Here is a 19,209-nt window from a genome sequence, read left to right on the forward strand (position 1 = left end):
TCAATCCCGATGCAGTTTCTGTGTTTCATCAACACTCTGATAGTCCACAGCTTACAGAATGCCTCCAGATGTGCAGCGGAAACTACTACTGGTCTTCCAGGGAACGATCCAAGCGTAGACAGTTTGAGACATTACTCCCATGGAGGAATGTGCACATGGGGACTGTTGTATTCAATCCCGATGCAATTTCTGTGTTTCATCAGCACTTTGAATTTCCACAGATTACAGAATGCCTCCAGATGTGCATCGGAAACTACTACTGGTCTTGCAGGGAACGATCAAATCGTACACTGTTTGCGACATTACTCCCATGGAGGAAAGTGCGCGTGGTGACTGTTGTATTCAATCCCGATGCAATTTCTGTGTTTCATCAACACTTTGAAGGTCCACAGATTACAGAATGCCGCCAGATGTGCATCGGAAACTACTACTGGTCTTCGAGGAAACGATCAAGTCGTAGACAGTTTGAGACACTACTCCCATGGAGGAAAGTGCGCATGGTGACTGTTGTATTCAATCCCGATGCATTTTCTGTGTATCATCAACACTTTGAAGGTCCACAGATTACAGAATGCCTCCAGATGTGCATCGGAAACTACTACTGGTCTTCCAGGAAACGATCAAGTTGTAGACAGTTTGAGACATTACTCCCATGGAGGAAAGTGCGCATGGTGACTGTTGTATTCAATCCTGATGCAATTTCTGTGTTTTATCAACATTTAAAAGGTACACAGATAAAAGAGTGCCTCTAGATTAGATTAGATTAGATTAGATTAGATTAGATTAGATTAATACTTGTTCCATAGATCATGAATACGACACTTCGTAATGATGTGGAACGTGTCAGGTTAATAAAAGATGTCTGTACAAGAAATTACATTACACAAAATATTGCATGACACTAATGATTAATTTTTTTTTTCTTTTTTTTTTTTTTTTTACTTACTTTATATCTAAAAATTCAGCCAATGAGTAGAAGGAGTTGTCATCTAGAAATTCTTTTAATTTATTTTTAAATGTTAGTTGGCTATCTGTCAGGCTTTTGATGCTGTTTGGTAGGTGCCCAAAGACTTTTGTGGCAGCATAATTTACCCCTTTCTGTGCCAAAGTCAGAAACTACTGTGCCAAAGTCGGAAACTACTACTGCTCTTACAGGGAACGATCAAAGCTTTGACTGTTTGAGACACTACTCCCATGGAGAAAAGTGCGCATGCTGACTGTTGTATTCAATCCCGATGCAATTTCTGTGTTTCATCAACACTCTGATAGTCCACACATTGCAGAATGCCCATAGATGTGCATCGGAAACTACTACTGGTCTTCCAGGAAACGATCAAGTTGTAGACAGTTTGAGACATTACTCCCATGGAGGAAAGAGCGCATGGTGACTGTTGTATTCAATCCTGATGCAATTTCTGTGTTTTATCAACATTTAAAAGGTACACAGATAAAAGAGTGCCTCCAGATTAGATTAGATTAGATTAGATTAGATTAGATTAATACTTGTTCCATAGATCATGAATATGACACTTCGTAATGATGTGGAACGTGTCAGGTTAATAAAAGATGTCTGTACAAGAAATTACATTACACAAAATATTGCATGACACTAATGATTAAGTTTTTTTTTTTTTTTGTTTTTTTTTTTTTACTTACTTTATATCTAAAAATTCAGCCAATGAGTAGAAGGAGTTGTCATCTAGAAATTCTTTTAATTTATTTTTAAATGTTAGTTGGCCATCTGTCAGGCTTTTGATGCTGTTTGGTAGGTGCCCAAAGACTTTTGTGGCAGCATTATTTACCCCTTTCTGTGCCAAAGTCAGAAACTACTGTGCCAAAGTCGGAAACTACTACTGCTCTTACAGGGAACGATCAAAGCTTTGACTGTTTGAGACACTACTCCCATGGAGAAAAGTGCGCATGGTGACTGTTGTATTCAATCCCGATGCAATTTCTGTGTTTCATCAACACTCTGATAGTCCACACATTGCAGAATGCCCCCAGATGTGCATCGGAAACTACTACTGGTCTTCCAGGGAACGATCATAGCGTAAAGTTTTTGAGCCATTACTCCTATGGATTAAAGTACGCATGGTGACTGTTGTATTCAATCCCGATGCAATTTCTGTGTTTCATCAACACTCTGATAGCCCACACATTACAGAATGCCCATAGATGTGCATCGGAAACTACTACTGGTCTTCCAGGGTACGATAAAACCGTAAACCGTTTGATACATTTCTCCCATGGAGGAAACTGTGCATGGTGACGTATTCAATCCCGATGCAGTTTCTGTGTTTCATCAACACTCTGATAGTCCACAGCTTACAGAATGCCTCCAGATGTGCAGCGGAAACTACTACTGGTCTTCCAGGGAACGATCCAAGCGTAGACAGTTTGAGACATTACTCCCATGGAGGAATGTGCGCATGGGGACTGTTGTATTCAATCCCGATGCAATTTCTGTGTTTCATCAGCACTTTGAATTTCCACAGATTACAGAATGCCTCCAGATGTGCATCGGAAACTACTACTGGTCTTGCAGGGAACGATCAAATCGTACACTGTTTGCGACATTACTCCCATGGAGGAAAGTGCGCGTGGTGACTGTTGTATTCAATCCCGATGCAATTTCTGTGTTTCATCAACACTTTGAAGGTCCACAGATTACAGAATGCCGCCAGATGTGCATCGGAAACTACTACTGGTCTTCGAGGAAACGATCAAGTCGTAGACAGTTTGAGACACTACTCCCATGGAGGAAAGTGCGCATGGTGACTGTTGTATTCAATCCAGATGCATTTTCTGTGTATCATCAACACTTTGAAGGTCCACAGATTACAGAATGCCTCCAGATTTGCATCGGAAACTACTACTGGTCTTCCAGGAAACGATCAAGTTGTAGACAGTTTGAGTCATTACTCCCATGGAGGAAAGTGCGCATGGTGACTGTTGTATTCAATCCTGATGCAATTTCTGTGTTTTATCAACATTTAAAAGGTACACAGATAAAAGAGTGCCTCCAGATGTGCATCGGAAACTACTACTGCTCTTACAGGGAACGATCAAAGCTTTGACTGTTTGAGACACTACTCCCATGGAGAAAAGTGCGCATGGTGACTGTTGTATTCAATCCCGATGCAATTTCTGTGTTTCATCAACACTCTGATAGTCCACACATTGCAGAATGCCCCCACATGTGCTTCGGAAACTACTACTGGTCTTCCAGGGAACGATCATAGCGTAAAGTTTTTGAGCCATTACTCCTATGGATTAAAGTACGCATGGTGACTGTTGTATTCAATCCCGATGCAATTTCTGTGTTTCATCAACACTCTGATAGTCCACACATTGCAGAATGCCCCCAGATGTGCATCGGAAACTACTACTGGTCTTCCAGGGAACGATCATAGCGTAAAGTTTTTGAGAAATTACTCCTATGGATTAAAGTACGCATGGTGACTGTTGTATTCAATCCCGATGCAATTTCTGTGTTTCATCAACACTCTGATAGCCCACACATTACAGAATGCCCATAGATGTGCATCGGAAACTACTACTGGTCTTCCAGGGTACGATAAAACCGTAAACTGTTTGATACATTTCTCCCATGGAGGAAACTGTGCATGGTGACGTATTCAATCCCGATGCAGTTTCTGTGTTTCATCAACACTCTGATAGTCCACAGCTTACAGAATGCCTCCAGATGTGCAGCGGAAACTACTACTGGTCTTCCAGGGAACGATCCAAGCGTAGACAGTTTGAGACATTACTCCCATGGAGGAATGTGCGCATGGGGACTGTTGTATTCAATCCCGATGCAATTTCTGTGTTTCACCAGCACTTTGAATTTCCACAGATTACAGAATGCCTCCAGATGTGCATCGGAAACTACTACTGGTCTTGCAGGGAACGATCAAATCGTACACTGTTTGCGACATTACTCCCATGGAGGAAAGTGCGCGTGGTGACTGTTGTATTCAATCCCGATGCAATTTCAGTGTTTCATCAACACTTTGAAGGTCCACAGATTACAGAATGCCGCCAGATGTGCATCGGAAACTACTACTGGTCTTCGAGGAAACGATCAAGTCGTAGACAGTTTGAGACACTACTCCCATGGAGGAAAGTGCGCATGGTGACTGTTGTATTCAATCCCGATGCATTTTCTGTGTATCATCAACACTTTGAAGGTCCACAGATTACAGAATGCCTCCAGATGTGCATCGGAAACTACTACTGGTCTTCCAGGAAACGATCAAGTTGTAGACAGTTTGAGACATTACTCCCATGGAGGAAAGTGCGCATGGTGACTGTTGTATTCAATCCTGATGCAATTTCTGTGTTTTATCAACATTTAAAAGGTACACAGATAAAAGAGTGCCTCCAGATTAGATTAGATTAGATTAGATTAGATTAGATTAATACTTGTTCCATAGATCACGAATACGACACTTCGTAATGATGTGGAACGTGTCAGGTTAATAAAAGATGTCTGTACAAGAAATTACATTACACAAAATATTGCATGACACTAATGATTAAGTTTTTTTTTTCTTTTTTTTTTTTTTACTTACTTTATATCTAAAAATTTAGCCAATGAGTAGAAGGAGTTGTCATCTAGAAATTCTTTTAATTTATTTTTAAATGTTAGTTGGCTATCTGTCAGGCTTTTGATGCTGTTTGGTAGGTGCCCAAAGACTTTTGTGGCAGCATAATTTACCCCTTTCTGTGCCAAAGTCAGAAACTACTGTGCCAAAGTCGGAAACTACTACTGCTCTTACAGGGAACGATCAAAGCTTTGACTGTTTGAGACACTACTCCCATGGAGAAAAGTGCGCATGGTGACTGTTGTATTCAATCCCGATGCAATTTCTGTGTTTCATCAACACTCTGATAGTCCACACATTGCAGAATGCCCCCAGATGTGCATCGGAAACTACTACTGGTCTTCCAGGGAACGATCATAGCGTAAAGTTTTTGAGCCATTACTCCTATGGATTAAAGTACGCATGGTGACTGTTGTATTCAATCCCGATGCAATTTCTGTGTTTCATCAACACTCTGATAGCCCACACATTACAGAATGCCCATAGATGTGCATCGGAAACTACTACTGGTCTTCCAGGGTACGATAAAACCGTAAACCGTTTGATACATTTCTCCCATGGAGGAAACTGTGCATGGTGACGTATTCAATCCCGATGCAGTTTCTGTGTTTCATCAACACTCTGATAGTCCACAGCTTACAGAATGCCTCCAGATGTGCAGCGGAAACTACTACTGGTCTTCCAGGGAACGATCCAAGCGTAGACAGTTTGAGACATTACTCCCATGGAGGAATGTGCGCATGGGGACTGTTGTATTCAATCCCGATGCAATTTCTGTGTTTCATCAGCACTTTGAATTTCCACAGATTACAGAATGCCTCCAGATGTGCATCGGAAACTACTACTGGTCTTGCAGGGAACGATCAAATCGTACACTGTTTGCGACATTACTCCCATGGAGGAAAGTGCGCGTGGTGACTGTTGTATTCAATCCCAATGCAATTTCTGTGTTTCATCAACACTTTGAAGGTCCACAGATTACAGAATGCCGCCAGATGTGCATCGGAAACTACTACTGGTCTTCGAGGAAACGATCAAGTCGTAGACAGTTTGAGACACTACTCCCATGGAGGAAAGTGCGCATGGTGACTGTTGTATTCAATCCCGATGCATTTTCTGTGTATCATCAACACTTTGAAGGTCCACAGATTACAGAATGCCTCCAGATTTGCATCGGAAACTACTACTGGTCTTCCAGGAAACGATCAAGTTGTAGACAGTTTGAGTCATTACTCCCATGGAGGAAAGTGCGCATGGTGGCTGTTGTATTCAATCCTGATGCAATTTCTGTGTTTTATCAACATTTAAAAGGTACACAGATAAAAGAGTGCCTCCAGATGTGCATCGGAAACTACTACTGCTCTTACAGGGAACGATCAAAGCTTTGACTGTTTGAGACACTACTCCCATGGAGAAAAGTGCGCATGGTGACTGTTGTATTCAATCCCGATGCAATTTCTGTGTTTCATCAACACTCTGATAGTCCACACATTGCAGAATGCCCCCACATGTGCTTCGGAAACTACTACTGGTCTTCCAGGGAACGATCATAGCGTAAAGTTTTTGAGCCATTACTCCTATGGATTAAAGTACGCATGGTGACTGTTGTATTCAATCCCGATGCAATTTCTGTGTTTCATCAACACTCTGATAGTCCACACATTGCAGAATGCCCCCAGATGTGCATCGGAAACTACTACTGGTCTTCCAGGGAACGATCATAGCGTAAAGTTTTTGAGAAATTACTCCTATGGATTAAAGTACGCATGGTGACTGTTGTATTCAATCCCGATGCAATTTCTGTGTTTCATCAACACTCTGATAGCCCACACATTACAGAATGCCCATAGATGTGCATCGGAAACTACTACTGGTCTTCCAGGGTACGATAAAACCGTGAACTGTTTGATACATTTCTCCCATGGAGGAAACTGTGCATGGTGACGTATTCAATCCCGATGCAGTTTCTGTGTTTCATCAACACTCTGATAGTCCACAGCTTACAGAATGCCTCCAGATGTGCAGCGGAAACTACTACTGGTCCTCCAGGGAACGATCCAAGCGTAGACAGTTTGAGACATTACTCCCATGGAGGAATGTGCGCATGGGGACTGTTGTATTCAATCCCGATGCAATTTCTGTGTTTCATCAGCACTTTGAATTTCCACAGATTACAGAATGCCTCCAGATGTGCATCGGAAACTACTACTGGTCTTGCAGGGAACGATCAAATCGTACACTGTTTGCGACATTACTCCCATGGAGGAAAGTGCGCGTGGTGACTGTTGTATTCAATCCCGATGCAATTTCAGTGTTTCATCAACACTTTGAAGGTCCACAGATTACAGAATGCCGCCAGATGTGCATCGGAAACTACTACTGGCCTTCGAGGAAACGATCAAGTCGTAGACAGTTTGAGACACTACTCCCATGGAGGAAAGTGCGCATGGTGACTGTTGTATTCAATCCCGATGCATTTTCTGTGTATCATCAACACTTTGAAGGTCCACAGATTACAGAATGCCTCCAGATGTGCATCGGAAACTACTACTGGTCTTCCAGGAAACGATCAAGTTGTAGACAGTTTGAGACATTACTCCCATGGAGGAAAGTGCGCATGGTGACTGTTGTATTCAATCCTGATGCAATTTCTGTGTTTTATCAACATTTAAAAGGTACACAGATAAAAGAGTGCCTCCAGATTAGATTAGATTAGATTAGATTAGATTAATACTTGTTCCATAGATCACGAATACGACACTTCGTAATGATGTGGAACGTGTCAGGTTAATAAAAGATGTCTGTACAAGAAATTACATTACACAAAATATTGCATGACACTAATGATTAAGTTTTTTTTTTTCTTCTTTTTTTTTTTTTTTACTTACTTTATATCTAAAAATTCAGCCAATGAGTAGAAGGAGTTGTCATCTAGAAATTCTTTTAATTTATTTTTAAATGTTAGTTGGCTATCTGTCAGGCTTTTGATGCTGTTTGGTAGGTGCCCAAAGACTTTTGTGGCAGCATAATTTACCCCTTTCTGTGCCAAAGTCAGAAACTACTGTGCCAAAGTCGGAAACTACTACTGCTCTTACAGGGAACGATCAAAGCTTTGACTGTTTGAGACACTACTCCCATGGAGAAAAGTGCGCATGGTGACTGTTGTATTCAATCCCGATGCAATTTCTGTGTTTCATCAACACTCTGATAGCCCACACATTACAGAATGCCCATAGATGTGCATCGGAAACTACTACTGGTCTTCCAGGGTACGATAAAACCGTAAACCGTTTGATACATTTCTCCCATGGAGGAAACTGTGCATGGTGACGTATTCAATCCCGATGCAGTTTCTGTGTTTCATCAACACTCTGATAGTCCACAGCTTACAGAATGCCTCCAGATGTGCAGCGGAAACTACTACTGGTCTTCCAGGGAACGATCCAAGCGTAGACAGTTTGAGACATTACTCCCATGGAGGAATGTGCGCATGGGGACTGTTGTATTCAATCCCGATGCAATTTCTGTGTTTCATCAGCACTTTGAATTTCCACAGATTACAGAATGCCTCCAGATGTGCATCGGAAACTACTACTGGTCTTGCAGGGAACGATCAAATCGTACACTGTTTGCGACATTACTCCCATGGAGGAAAGTGCGCGTGGTGACTGTTGTATTCAATCCCGATGCAATTTCTGTGTTTCATCAACACTTTGAAGGTCCACAGATTACAGAATGCCGCCAGATGTGCATCGGAAACTACTACTGGTCTTCGAGGAAACGATCAAGTCGTAGACAGTTTGAGACACTACTCCCATGGAGGAAAGTGCGCATGGTGACTGTTGTATTCAATCCCGATGCATTTTCTGTGTATCATCAACACTTTGAAGGTCCACAGATTACAGAATGCCTCCAGATTTGCATCGGAAACTACTACTGGTCTTCCAGGAAACGATCAAGTTGTAGACAGTTTGAGTCATTACTCCCATGGAGGAAAGTGCGCATGGTGACTGTTGTATTCAATCCTGATGCAATTTCTGTGTTTTATCAACATTTAAAAGGTACACAGATAAAAGAGTGCCTCCAGATGTGCATCGGAAACTACTACTGCTCTTACAGGGAACGATCAAAGCTTTGACTGTTTGAGACACTACTCCCATGGAGAAAAGTGCGCATGGTGACTGTTGTATTCAATCCCGATGCAATTTCTGTGTTTCATCAACACTCTGATAGTCCACACATTGCAGAATGCCCCCACATGTGCTTCGGAAACTACTACTGGTCTTCCAGGGAACGATCATAGCGTAAAGTTTTTGAGCCATTACTCCTATGGATTAAAGTACGCATGGTGACTGTTGTATTCAATCCCGATGCAATTTCTGTGTTTCATCAACACTCTGATAGTCCACACATTGCAGAATGCCCCCAGATGTGCATCGGAAACTACTACTGGTCTTCCAGGGAACGATCATAGCGTAAAGTTTTTGAGAAATTACTCCTATGGATTAAAGTACGCATGGTGACTGTTGTATTCAATCCCGATGCAATTTCTGTGTTTCATCAACACTCTGATAGCCCACACATTACAGAATGCCCATAGATGTGCATCGGAAACTACTACTGGTCTTCCAGGGTACGATAAAACCGTGAACTGTTTGATACATTTCTCCCATGGAGGAAACTGTGCATGGTGACGTATTCAATCCCGATGCAGTTTCTGTGTTTCATCAACACTCTGATAGTCCACAGCTTACAGAATGCCTCCAGATGTGCAGCGGAAACTACTACTGGTCCTCCAGGGAACGATCCAAGCGTAGACAGTTTGAGACATTACTCCCATGGAGGAATGTGCGCATGGGGACTGTTGTATTCAATCCCGATGCAATTTCTGTGTTTCATCAGCACTTTGAATTTCCACAGATTACAGAATGCCTCCAGATGTGCATCGGAAACTACTACTGGTCTTGCAGGGAACGATCAAATCGTACACTGTTTGCGACATTACTCCCATGGAGGAAAGTGCGCGTGGTGACTGTTGTATTCAATCCCGATGCAATTTCAGTGTTTCATCAACACTTTGAAGGTCCACAGATTACAGAATGCCGCCAGATGTGCATCGGAAACTACTACTGGCCTTCGAGGAAACGATCAAGTCGTAGACAGTTTGAGACACTACTCCCATGGAGGAAAGTGCGCATGGTGACTGTTGTATTCAATCCCGATGCATTTTCTGTGTATCATCAACACTTTGAAGGTCCACAGATTACAGAATGCCTCCAGATGTGCATCGGAAACTACTACTGGTCTTCCAGGAAACGATCAAGTTGTAGACAGTTTGAGACATTACTCCCATGGAGGAAAGTGCGCATGGTGACTGTTGTATTCAATCCTGATGCAATTTCTGTGTTTTATCAACATTTAAAAGGTACACAGATAAAAGAGTGCCTCCAGATTAGATTAGATTAGATTAGATTAGATTAGATTAATACTTGTTCCATAGATCACGAATACGACACTTCGTAATGATGTGGAACGTGTCAGGTTAATAAAAGATGTCTGTACAAGAAATTACATTACACAAAATATTGCATGACACTAATGACTAAGTTTTTTTTTTTCTTCTTTTTTTTTTTTTACTTACTTTATATCTAAAAATTCAGCCAATGAGTAGAAGGAGTTGTCATCTAGAAATTCTTTTAATTTATTTTTAAATGTTAGTTGGCTATCTGTCAGGCTTTTGATGCTGTTTGGTAGGTGCCCAAAGACTTTTGTGGCAGCATAATTTACCCCTTTCTGTGCCAAAGTCAGAAACTACTGTGCCAAAGTCGGAAACTACTACTGCTCTTACAGGGAACGATCAAAGCTTTGACTGTTTGAGACACTACTCCCATGGAGAAAAGTGCGCATGGTGACTGTTGTATTCAATCCCGATGCAATTTCTGTGTTTCATCAACACTCTGATAGTCCACACATTGCAGAATGCCCCCAGATGTGCATCGGAAACTACTACTGGTCTTCCAGGGAACGATCATAGCGTAAAGTTTTTGAGCCATTACTCCTATGGATTAAAGTACGCATGGTGACTGTTGTATTCAATCCCGATGCAATTTCTGTGTTTCATCAACACTCTGATAGCCCACACATTACAGAATGCCCATAGATGTGCATCGGAAACTACTACTGGTCTTCCAGGGTACGATAAAACCGTAAACCGTTTGATACATTTCTCCCATGGAGGAAACTGTGCATGGTGACGTATTCAATCCCGATGCAGTTTCTGTGTTTCATCAACACTCTGATAGTCCACAGCTTACAGAATGCCTCCAGATGTGCAGCGGAAACTACTACTGGTCTTCCAGGGAACGATCCAAGCGTAGACAGTTTGAGACATTACTCCCATGGAGGAATGTGCGCATGGGGACTGTTGTATTCAATCCCGATGCAATTTCTGTGTTTCATCAGCACTTTGAATTTCCACAGATTACAGAATGCCTCCAGATGTGCATCGGAAACTACTACTGGTCTTGCAGGGAACGATCAAATCGTACACTGTTTGCGACATTACTCCCATGGAGGAAAGTGCGCGTGGTGACTGTTGTATTCAATCCCGATGCAATTTCTGTGTTTCATCAACACTTTGAAGGTCCACAGATTACAGAATGCCGCCAGATGTGCATCGGAAACTACTACTGGTCTTCGAGGAAACGATCAAGTCGTAGACAGTTTGAGACACTACTCCCATGGAGGAAAGTGCGCATGGGGACTGTTGTATTCAATCCCGATGCATTTTCTGTGTATCATCAACACTTTGAAGGTCCACAGATTACAGAATGCCTCCAGATTTGCATCGGAAACTACTACTGGTCTTCCAGGAAACGATCAATTTGTAGACAGTTTGAGTCATTACTCCCATGGAGGAAAGTGCGCATGGTGACTGTTGTATTCAATCCTGATGCAATTTCTGTGTTTTATCAACATTTAAAAGGTACACAGATAAAAGAGTGCCTCCAGATGTGCATCGGAAACTACTACTGCTCTTACAGGGAACGATCAAAGCTTTGACTGTTTGAGACACTACTCCCATGGAGAAAAGTGCGCATGGTGACTGTTGTATTCAATCCCGATGCAATTTCTGTGTTTCATCAACACTCTGATAGTCCACACATTGCTGAATGCCCCCACATGTGCTTCGGAAACTACTACTGGTCTTCCAGGGAACGATCATAGCGTAAAGTTTTTGAGCCATTACTCCTATGGATTAAAGTACGCATGGTGACTGTTGTATTCAATCCCGATGCAATTTCTGTGTTTCATCAACACTCTGATAGCCCACACATTACAGAATGCCCATAGATGTGCATCGGAAACTACCACTGGTCTTCCAGGGTACGATAAAAACGTAAACTGTTTGATACATTTCTCCCATGGAGGAAACTGTGCATGGTGACTGTTGTATTCAATCCCGATGCAGTTTCTGTGTTTCATCAACACTCCGATAGTCCACAGCTTACAGAATGCCTCCAGATGTGCAGCGGAAACTACTACTGGTCTTCCAGGGAACGATCCAAGCGTAGACTGTTTGAGACATTACTCCCATGGAGGAATGTGCGCATGGGGACTGTTGTATTCAATCCCGATGCAATTTCTGTGTTTCATCAGCACTTTGAATTTCCACAGATTACAGAATGCCTCCAGATGTGCATCGGAAACTACTACTGGTCTTGCAGGGAACGATCAAATCGTACACTGTTTGCGACATTACTCCCATGGAGGAAAGTGCGCGTGGTGACTGTTGTATTCAATCCCGATGCAATTTCTGTGTTTCATCAACACTTTGAATTTCCACAGATTACAGAATGCCACCAGATGTGCATCGGAAACTACTACTGGTCTTCCAGGAAACGATAAAAGTGTAGACTGTTTGAGACATTAGTCCCATGGATGAAAGTGCGCATGGTGACTGTTGTATTCAATCCCGATGCAATTTCTGTGTTTCAACAACACTCTGATAGTCCACAGATTACAGAATGCCTCCAGATGTGCATCGGAAACTGCTACTGGTCTTCCAGGGAACGATCAAATCTTATTCTGTTTGAGACACTACTCCCATTTAGGAAAATTGCGCATGGTGGCTTTTGTATCCAATGCCGATTCAATTTCTGTGTTTCTACAACACTCTGATAGTCCACACATTACAGAATGAACCCAGATGTTCATTGGAAACATCTACTGGTCTTCCAGGGAACGATCAAAGCTTAAACTGTTTGAGACATTACTCCCATGTAGGAAAATGCGCAAGGTGACTGTTGTATTGAATCCCGATGCAATTTCTGTGTTTCATCAACACTCTGATAGTCCACACATTACAGAATGCCCCCAGATGTGCATCGGAAACTACTACTGGTCTTCCAGGGAACGATCAAAGCGTAGACTGTTTGAGACATTACTTCCATGAAGGAAAGTGCGAATAGTGACTGTTGTATTCAATCCCGACATAATTTCTGTGTTTCATCAACACTCTGATAGGCCACACATTGCAGAATGCCCCCAGATGTGCATCGGAGACTACTACTGGTCTTCCAGGGAACGATAAATGCGGTAAATGTTTGAGACATTACTCCCATGGAGGAAAGTGCGCATGGTGACTGTTGTAATCAATCCCGATGCAATTTCTGTGTTTCATCAACACTCTGATAGTCGATACATTACAGAATGCCCCCAGATGTTCATTGAAAACTACTACTGGTCTCCCAGGGAACGATCAAAGCGTAGACTGTTTGATACATTACTCCCATGGAGGAAAGGGCGCATGGTGACTGTTGTATTCAATCCCGATGAAATTTCTGTGTTTCATCAGCACTTTGAAGGTCCACAGATTACAGAATGCCTCCAGATGTGCATCGAAAACTACTACTGGACTTCCAGGGAAACGATCAAAAACGTAGACTGTTTGAGACAATACTCCCATTTGGGAAAATTGCGAATGGTGACTGTTGTATTCAATCCCGATACAATTTCTGTGTTTCAACAACACTTTGAAGGTCCACAGATTACAGAATGCCTCCAGATGTGCATCGGAAACTACTACTGGTCTTGCAGGGAACGATCAAATCGTAGACTGTTTGAGACATTATTTCCATGGAGGAAGGTGCGCATGGTGACTGTTGGATTCAATCCCGATGAAATATCTGTGTTTCATCCACACTTTGAAGGTCCACAGATTACAGAATGCCGCCAGATGTGCATTGGAAACTACTACTGGTCTTCCAGGGAACGATCAAATCGTAGACTGTTTGAAATTGCATCGGGATTGAATACAACAGTCACCACGCGCACTTTCCTCCATGGGAGTAATGTCGCAAACAGTGTACGATTTGATCGTTCCCTGCAAGACCAGTAGTAGTTTCCGATGCACATCTGGAGGCATTCTGTAATCTGTGGAAATTCAAAGTGCTGATGAAACACAGAAATTGCATCGGGATTGAATACAACAATCCCCATGCGCACATTCCTCCAAGGGAGGAAAGTGTTTCATCAACACTTTGAAGGTCCACCTATTACAGAATGCCTCAAGATGTGCATCGGAAACTGCTACTGGACTTCCAGGGAAACGATCAAAAACGTAGACTGTTTGAGACAATACTCCCATTTGGGAAAATTGCGAATGGTGACTGTTGTATTCAATCCCGATTCAATTTCTGTGTTTCAACAACTCTCTGATAGTCCACACATTACGGAGTGAACCCAGATGTTCATCGGAAACAACTACTGGTCTTCCAGGGAACGATCAAAGCGTAAACTGTATGAGACATTACTCCCATGTAGGAAAGTGCGCATGGTGACTGTTGTATTGAATCACGATACAATTTCTGTGTTTCATCAACACACTGATAGTCCACACATTACAGAATGCCCCCAGATGTGCATCGGAAACTACTACTGGTCTTCTAGGGAACGATCAAAGCGTAGACTGTTTGAGACATTACTCTCATGGAGAAAAGTGCGCATGGTGACTGTTGTATTCACTCCCGATGCAATTTCTGTGTTTCATCAACACTTTGAAGGTCCACAGATTATAGAGTGCCTCCAGATGTGCATCGGAAACTACTACTGGTCTTACAGGGAACGATCAAATCGTAGACAGTTTGCGACATTACTCCCATGGATTAAAGTGCGCATGGTGACTGTTGTATTCAATCCCGATGCAATTTCTGTGTTTCATTAACACTCTGATAGTCCACACATTGCAGAATGACCCCAGATGTGCATCGGAAACTACCACTGGTCTTCCAGGGAATGATCATAGCGTAAACTGTTTGAGACATTACTCCGATGGAGGAAAGTGCGAATGGTGACTGTTGTATTCAATCCCGATGCAATTTCTGTGTTTCATCAACACTCTGATAGTCCACACATTACAGAATGCCTCCAGATGTGCATCGGAAACTACTACTGGTCTTCCAGGGAACGATCAAAGCGTAGACTGTCTGAGACATTACTCCCATGTAGTAAAGTGCGCATGGTGACTGTTGTATTGAATCCCGATGCAATATCTGTGTTTCATCAACACTCTGGTCGTCCACAGATTACAGAACGCCTCCAGATGTCCATCGGAAACTACTACTGGTCTTCCAGGGAACGATCAAAGCGTAGACTGTTAGAAACATTACTCCCATGGAGGAAAGTGCCCATGGTGACTGTTGTATTCCATCCCGATGCAATTTCTGTGTTTCATCAACACTTTGAATTTCCACAGATTACAGAATGCCTCCAGATGTGCATCGGAAACTACTACTGGTCTTTCAGGGAACGATCAAAGCGTAGACTGTTTGAGACATTAATCCCTTGGAGGTAAGTGTGCATGGTGAATGTTGTATTCAATCCCGATGCAATTTCTGTGTTTCATCAACACTCTGATAGTCCACACATTACAGAATGCCCCCAGATGTGCTTCGGAAACTACTACTGGTCTTCTAGGGAACGATCAAAGCGTAGACTGTTTGAGACATTACTCCCATGGAGGAAAGGGCGCATGGTGACTGTTGTATACAATCCCGATGCAATTTCTGTGTTTCATCAACACTCTGATAGTCCACACATTGCACGATGCCCCCAGATGTGCATCGGAAACTACTACTGGTCTTCCAGGGAACGATCATAGCGTAAACTGTTTGAGACATTACTCCCATGGAGGAAAGTGCGCATGGTGACTGTTGTATTGAATCCCGATGCAATTTCTGTGTTTCATCAACACTCTGATAGTCCACACATTACAGAATGCCCCCAGATGTGCTTCGGAAACTACTACTGGTCTTCTAGGGAACGATCAAAGCGTAGACTGTTTGAGACATTACTCCCATGGAGGAAAGGGCGCATGGTGACTGTTGTATACAATCCCGATGCAATTTCTGTGTTTCATCAACACTCTGATAGTTCACAGATTTCAGATTGTCTCCAGATGTGCATCGGAAACTATGACTGGTCTTCCAGGAATCGATCAAAGCGTAGACTGTTTGAGACATTACTCCCATGGAGGAAAGTGCGCATGGTGACTGTTGTATTCAATCCCGATGCAATTTATGTGTTTCAACAACAGTCTTATAGTCCACAGATTACGGAATGCATCCAGATAGGCATCGGAAACTACTACTGGTCTCCCAGGGAACGATAAAACCGTAGACTGTTTGAGACATTACTGCCATGGAGTAAAGTGCGCATGGTGACTGTTGTATTCAATCCCGACGCAATTCCTGTGTTTCAACAACAATCTGATAGTCCACAGATTACAGAATGCCTCCAGATGTGCATCGGAAACTACTACTGGTCTTCCAGGGAACGATCAAAGCGTAGACTATTTGAGACATTATTCCCATGGAGGGAAATTGAGCATGGTTACTGTTGTATGCAATCCCGATGCAATTTCTGTGTTTCAACAACACTCTGATAGTCCACACATTACAGAATGCTCCAGATGTCCATCGGAAACTACTACTGGTCTTCCAGGGAACGATCAAATCGTAAACAGTTTGAGACATTACTGCCATGAAGGAAAGTGCGCACGGTGACTGTTGTATTCAATCCCGATGCAATTTCTGTGTTTCATCAACACTCTGATAGTCCACACATTACTGAAGGCCCCCAGATATGCATCGGAAACTACTACTGGTCTTCCAGGGAACGATCAACGCGTAAACTGTGTGAGACATTACTCCCATGGAGGAAAGTGCTAATGGTGACCGTTGTATTCAATCCCGATGCAATTTCTGTGTGTCATCAACGCTCTGATAGTCCACACATAACAGAATGCCTCCAGATGTGCATCGGAAACTACTACTGGTCTTCCAGGGAACGATCAAATCGTAAACAGTTTGAGACATTACTCCCATGAAGGAAAGTGCGCACGGTGACTGTTGTATTCAATCCCGATGCAATTTCTGTGTTTCATCAACACTCTGATAGTCCACACATTACTGAAGGCCCCCAGATATGCATCGGAAACTACTACTGGTCTTCCAGGGAACGATCAACGCGTAAACTGTGTGAGACATTACTCCCATGGAGGAAAGTGCGCATAGTGACTTTTGTATTCAATCGCAATGCAATTTCTGTGTTTCGTCAACACTCTCATAGTCCACAGATTACAGAATGACACCAGTTGTGCATTGGAAACAACTACTGGTCTTCCAGGGAACGATCAAAGCGTAGACTGTTTGAGACAATACTCCCATGGAGTAAAGTGCGCATGGTGACTGTTGTATTCAATCCCGATGCAATTTCTGTGTTTCAACAATTCTCTGATAGTCCACAGATTTCAGAATGCCTCCAGATGTGCATCGGAAACTACTACTGGTCTTCCATTAAACGATCAAAGCTTAGACTGTTTGAGACACTACTCCCATGGAGGAAAGTGCGCATGGTGACTGTTGTATTCAATCCCGATGCAATTGCTGTGTTTCATCAACTGTTTAAAGGTCCAGAGATTACAGAGTTCCACCAGATGTGCATCGGAAGCTACTACTGGTCTTACAGGGACCGATCAAATCGTAGATAGTTTGAGACATTACTTCCATGGAGGAAAGTGCGCATGGTGACTTTTGTATTCAATCCCGATGCAATATCTGTGTTTCATCAGCACTTCGAATGTCCACAGATTACAGAATTCCCCCAGTTGTGCATCGGAAGCTACTACTGGTCTTGCAGGGATCGATCAAATGGTAGGCTGTTCGAGACATTATTCCCATGGAGGTAAGTGCGCAATGGTGACTGTTGTATTCAATCCCGATGCAATTTTTGTGTTTCATCAACAATCTGATAGTCCACACATTACAGAAGGCCCCCTGATGAGCATCGGAAACTACTACTGGTCTTCCAGGGAACGATCAAATCGTAAACTGTTTGAGACATTACTCCCATGTAGAAAAGTGCGCATGGTGACTGTTGTAATCAATTCCGCGGCAATTTCAATGTTTCATCAACACTTTGAAGGTCCACAGATTACAGAATGCCTCCAGATGTGCATCGGAAACTACTACTGGTCCTGCAGGGTACGATCAAAGCGTAAACTGTTTGAGACATTACTCCTATGGAGGAAAGTGCGCATAGTGACTGTTGTATTCAATCGCGATGCTATTTCTGTGTTTCATCAACACTTTGAAAGTCCACAGATTACAGAATGCCTCCGGATGTGCAGCGGAAACTACTACTTGTATTGCAAGGAACGATCAAAGCGTAATCTGTTTGAGACTTTACTCCCATTGAGGAAAGTGCGCATGGTGGCTGTTGTATTCAATCCCGAAACAATTTCTCTGTTTCATGAACACTCTGATAGTCCACAGATTACAGAATGCCCCCAGATCTGCATCGGAAACTACTACTGGTCTTCCAGTGAAAGAACAAAGCGTAAACTGTTCGAGACATTATTCCCATGGAGGAAAGTGCGCATGGTGACTGTTGTATTCAATCCCGATGCAATTTCTGTGTTTCATCAACACTCCGATAGTAACCACATTACAGAATGCCCACAGATGTGCATCGGAAACTACTGCTGGTCTTCCAGGGAACTATCAAAGCGTAAACTGTTTGAGGCATTACTCCCATGGAGGAAAGTGCGCATGGTGACTGTTGTATTCAAACCTGATGCAATTTCTGTATTTCATCAACACTCTGATAGTCCACACATTACAGAATGTCCAAAGATGTGCATCGGAAACTACTACTGGTCTTCCAGAGAACGATCAAAGCGTAAACTGTTTGTGACATTACTCCCATGTAGGAAAGTGCGCATTGTGACTGTTGTATTCAATCCCGATGCAATTTCTCTGTTTCATCAACACTTAGAAGGTCCACAGATTACACAATGCCTCAAGATGTGCATCGGAAACTACTACTGGTCTTCTAGGAAACGATCAAGTCGTAGACAGTTTGAGACATTACTCCCATGGAGGAAAGTGCGCATTGTGACTGTTGTATTCAATCCCGATGCAATTACTGAGTTTAAACAACACTCTGATAGTCCACAGATTACAGAATGCCTAAAGATGTGCATCGGAAACTACTACTGGTCTTCCAATGAACGATCAAAACGTTGACTGTTTGAGAC

This window comes from Schistocerca gregaria, chromosome 8 (assembly GCF_023897955.1).
Source record: "Schistocerca gregaria isolate iqSchGreg1 chromosome 8, iqSchGreg1.2, whole genome shotgun sequence".
Lineage (NCBI taxonomy): Eukaryota > Metazoa > Arthropoda > Insecta > Orthoptera > Acrididae > Schistocerca > Schistocerca gregaria.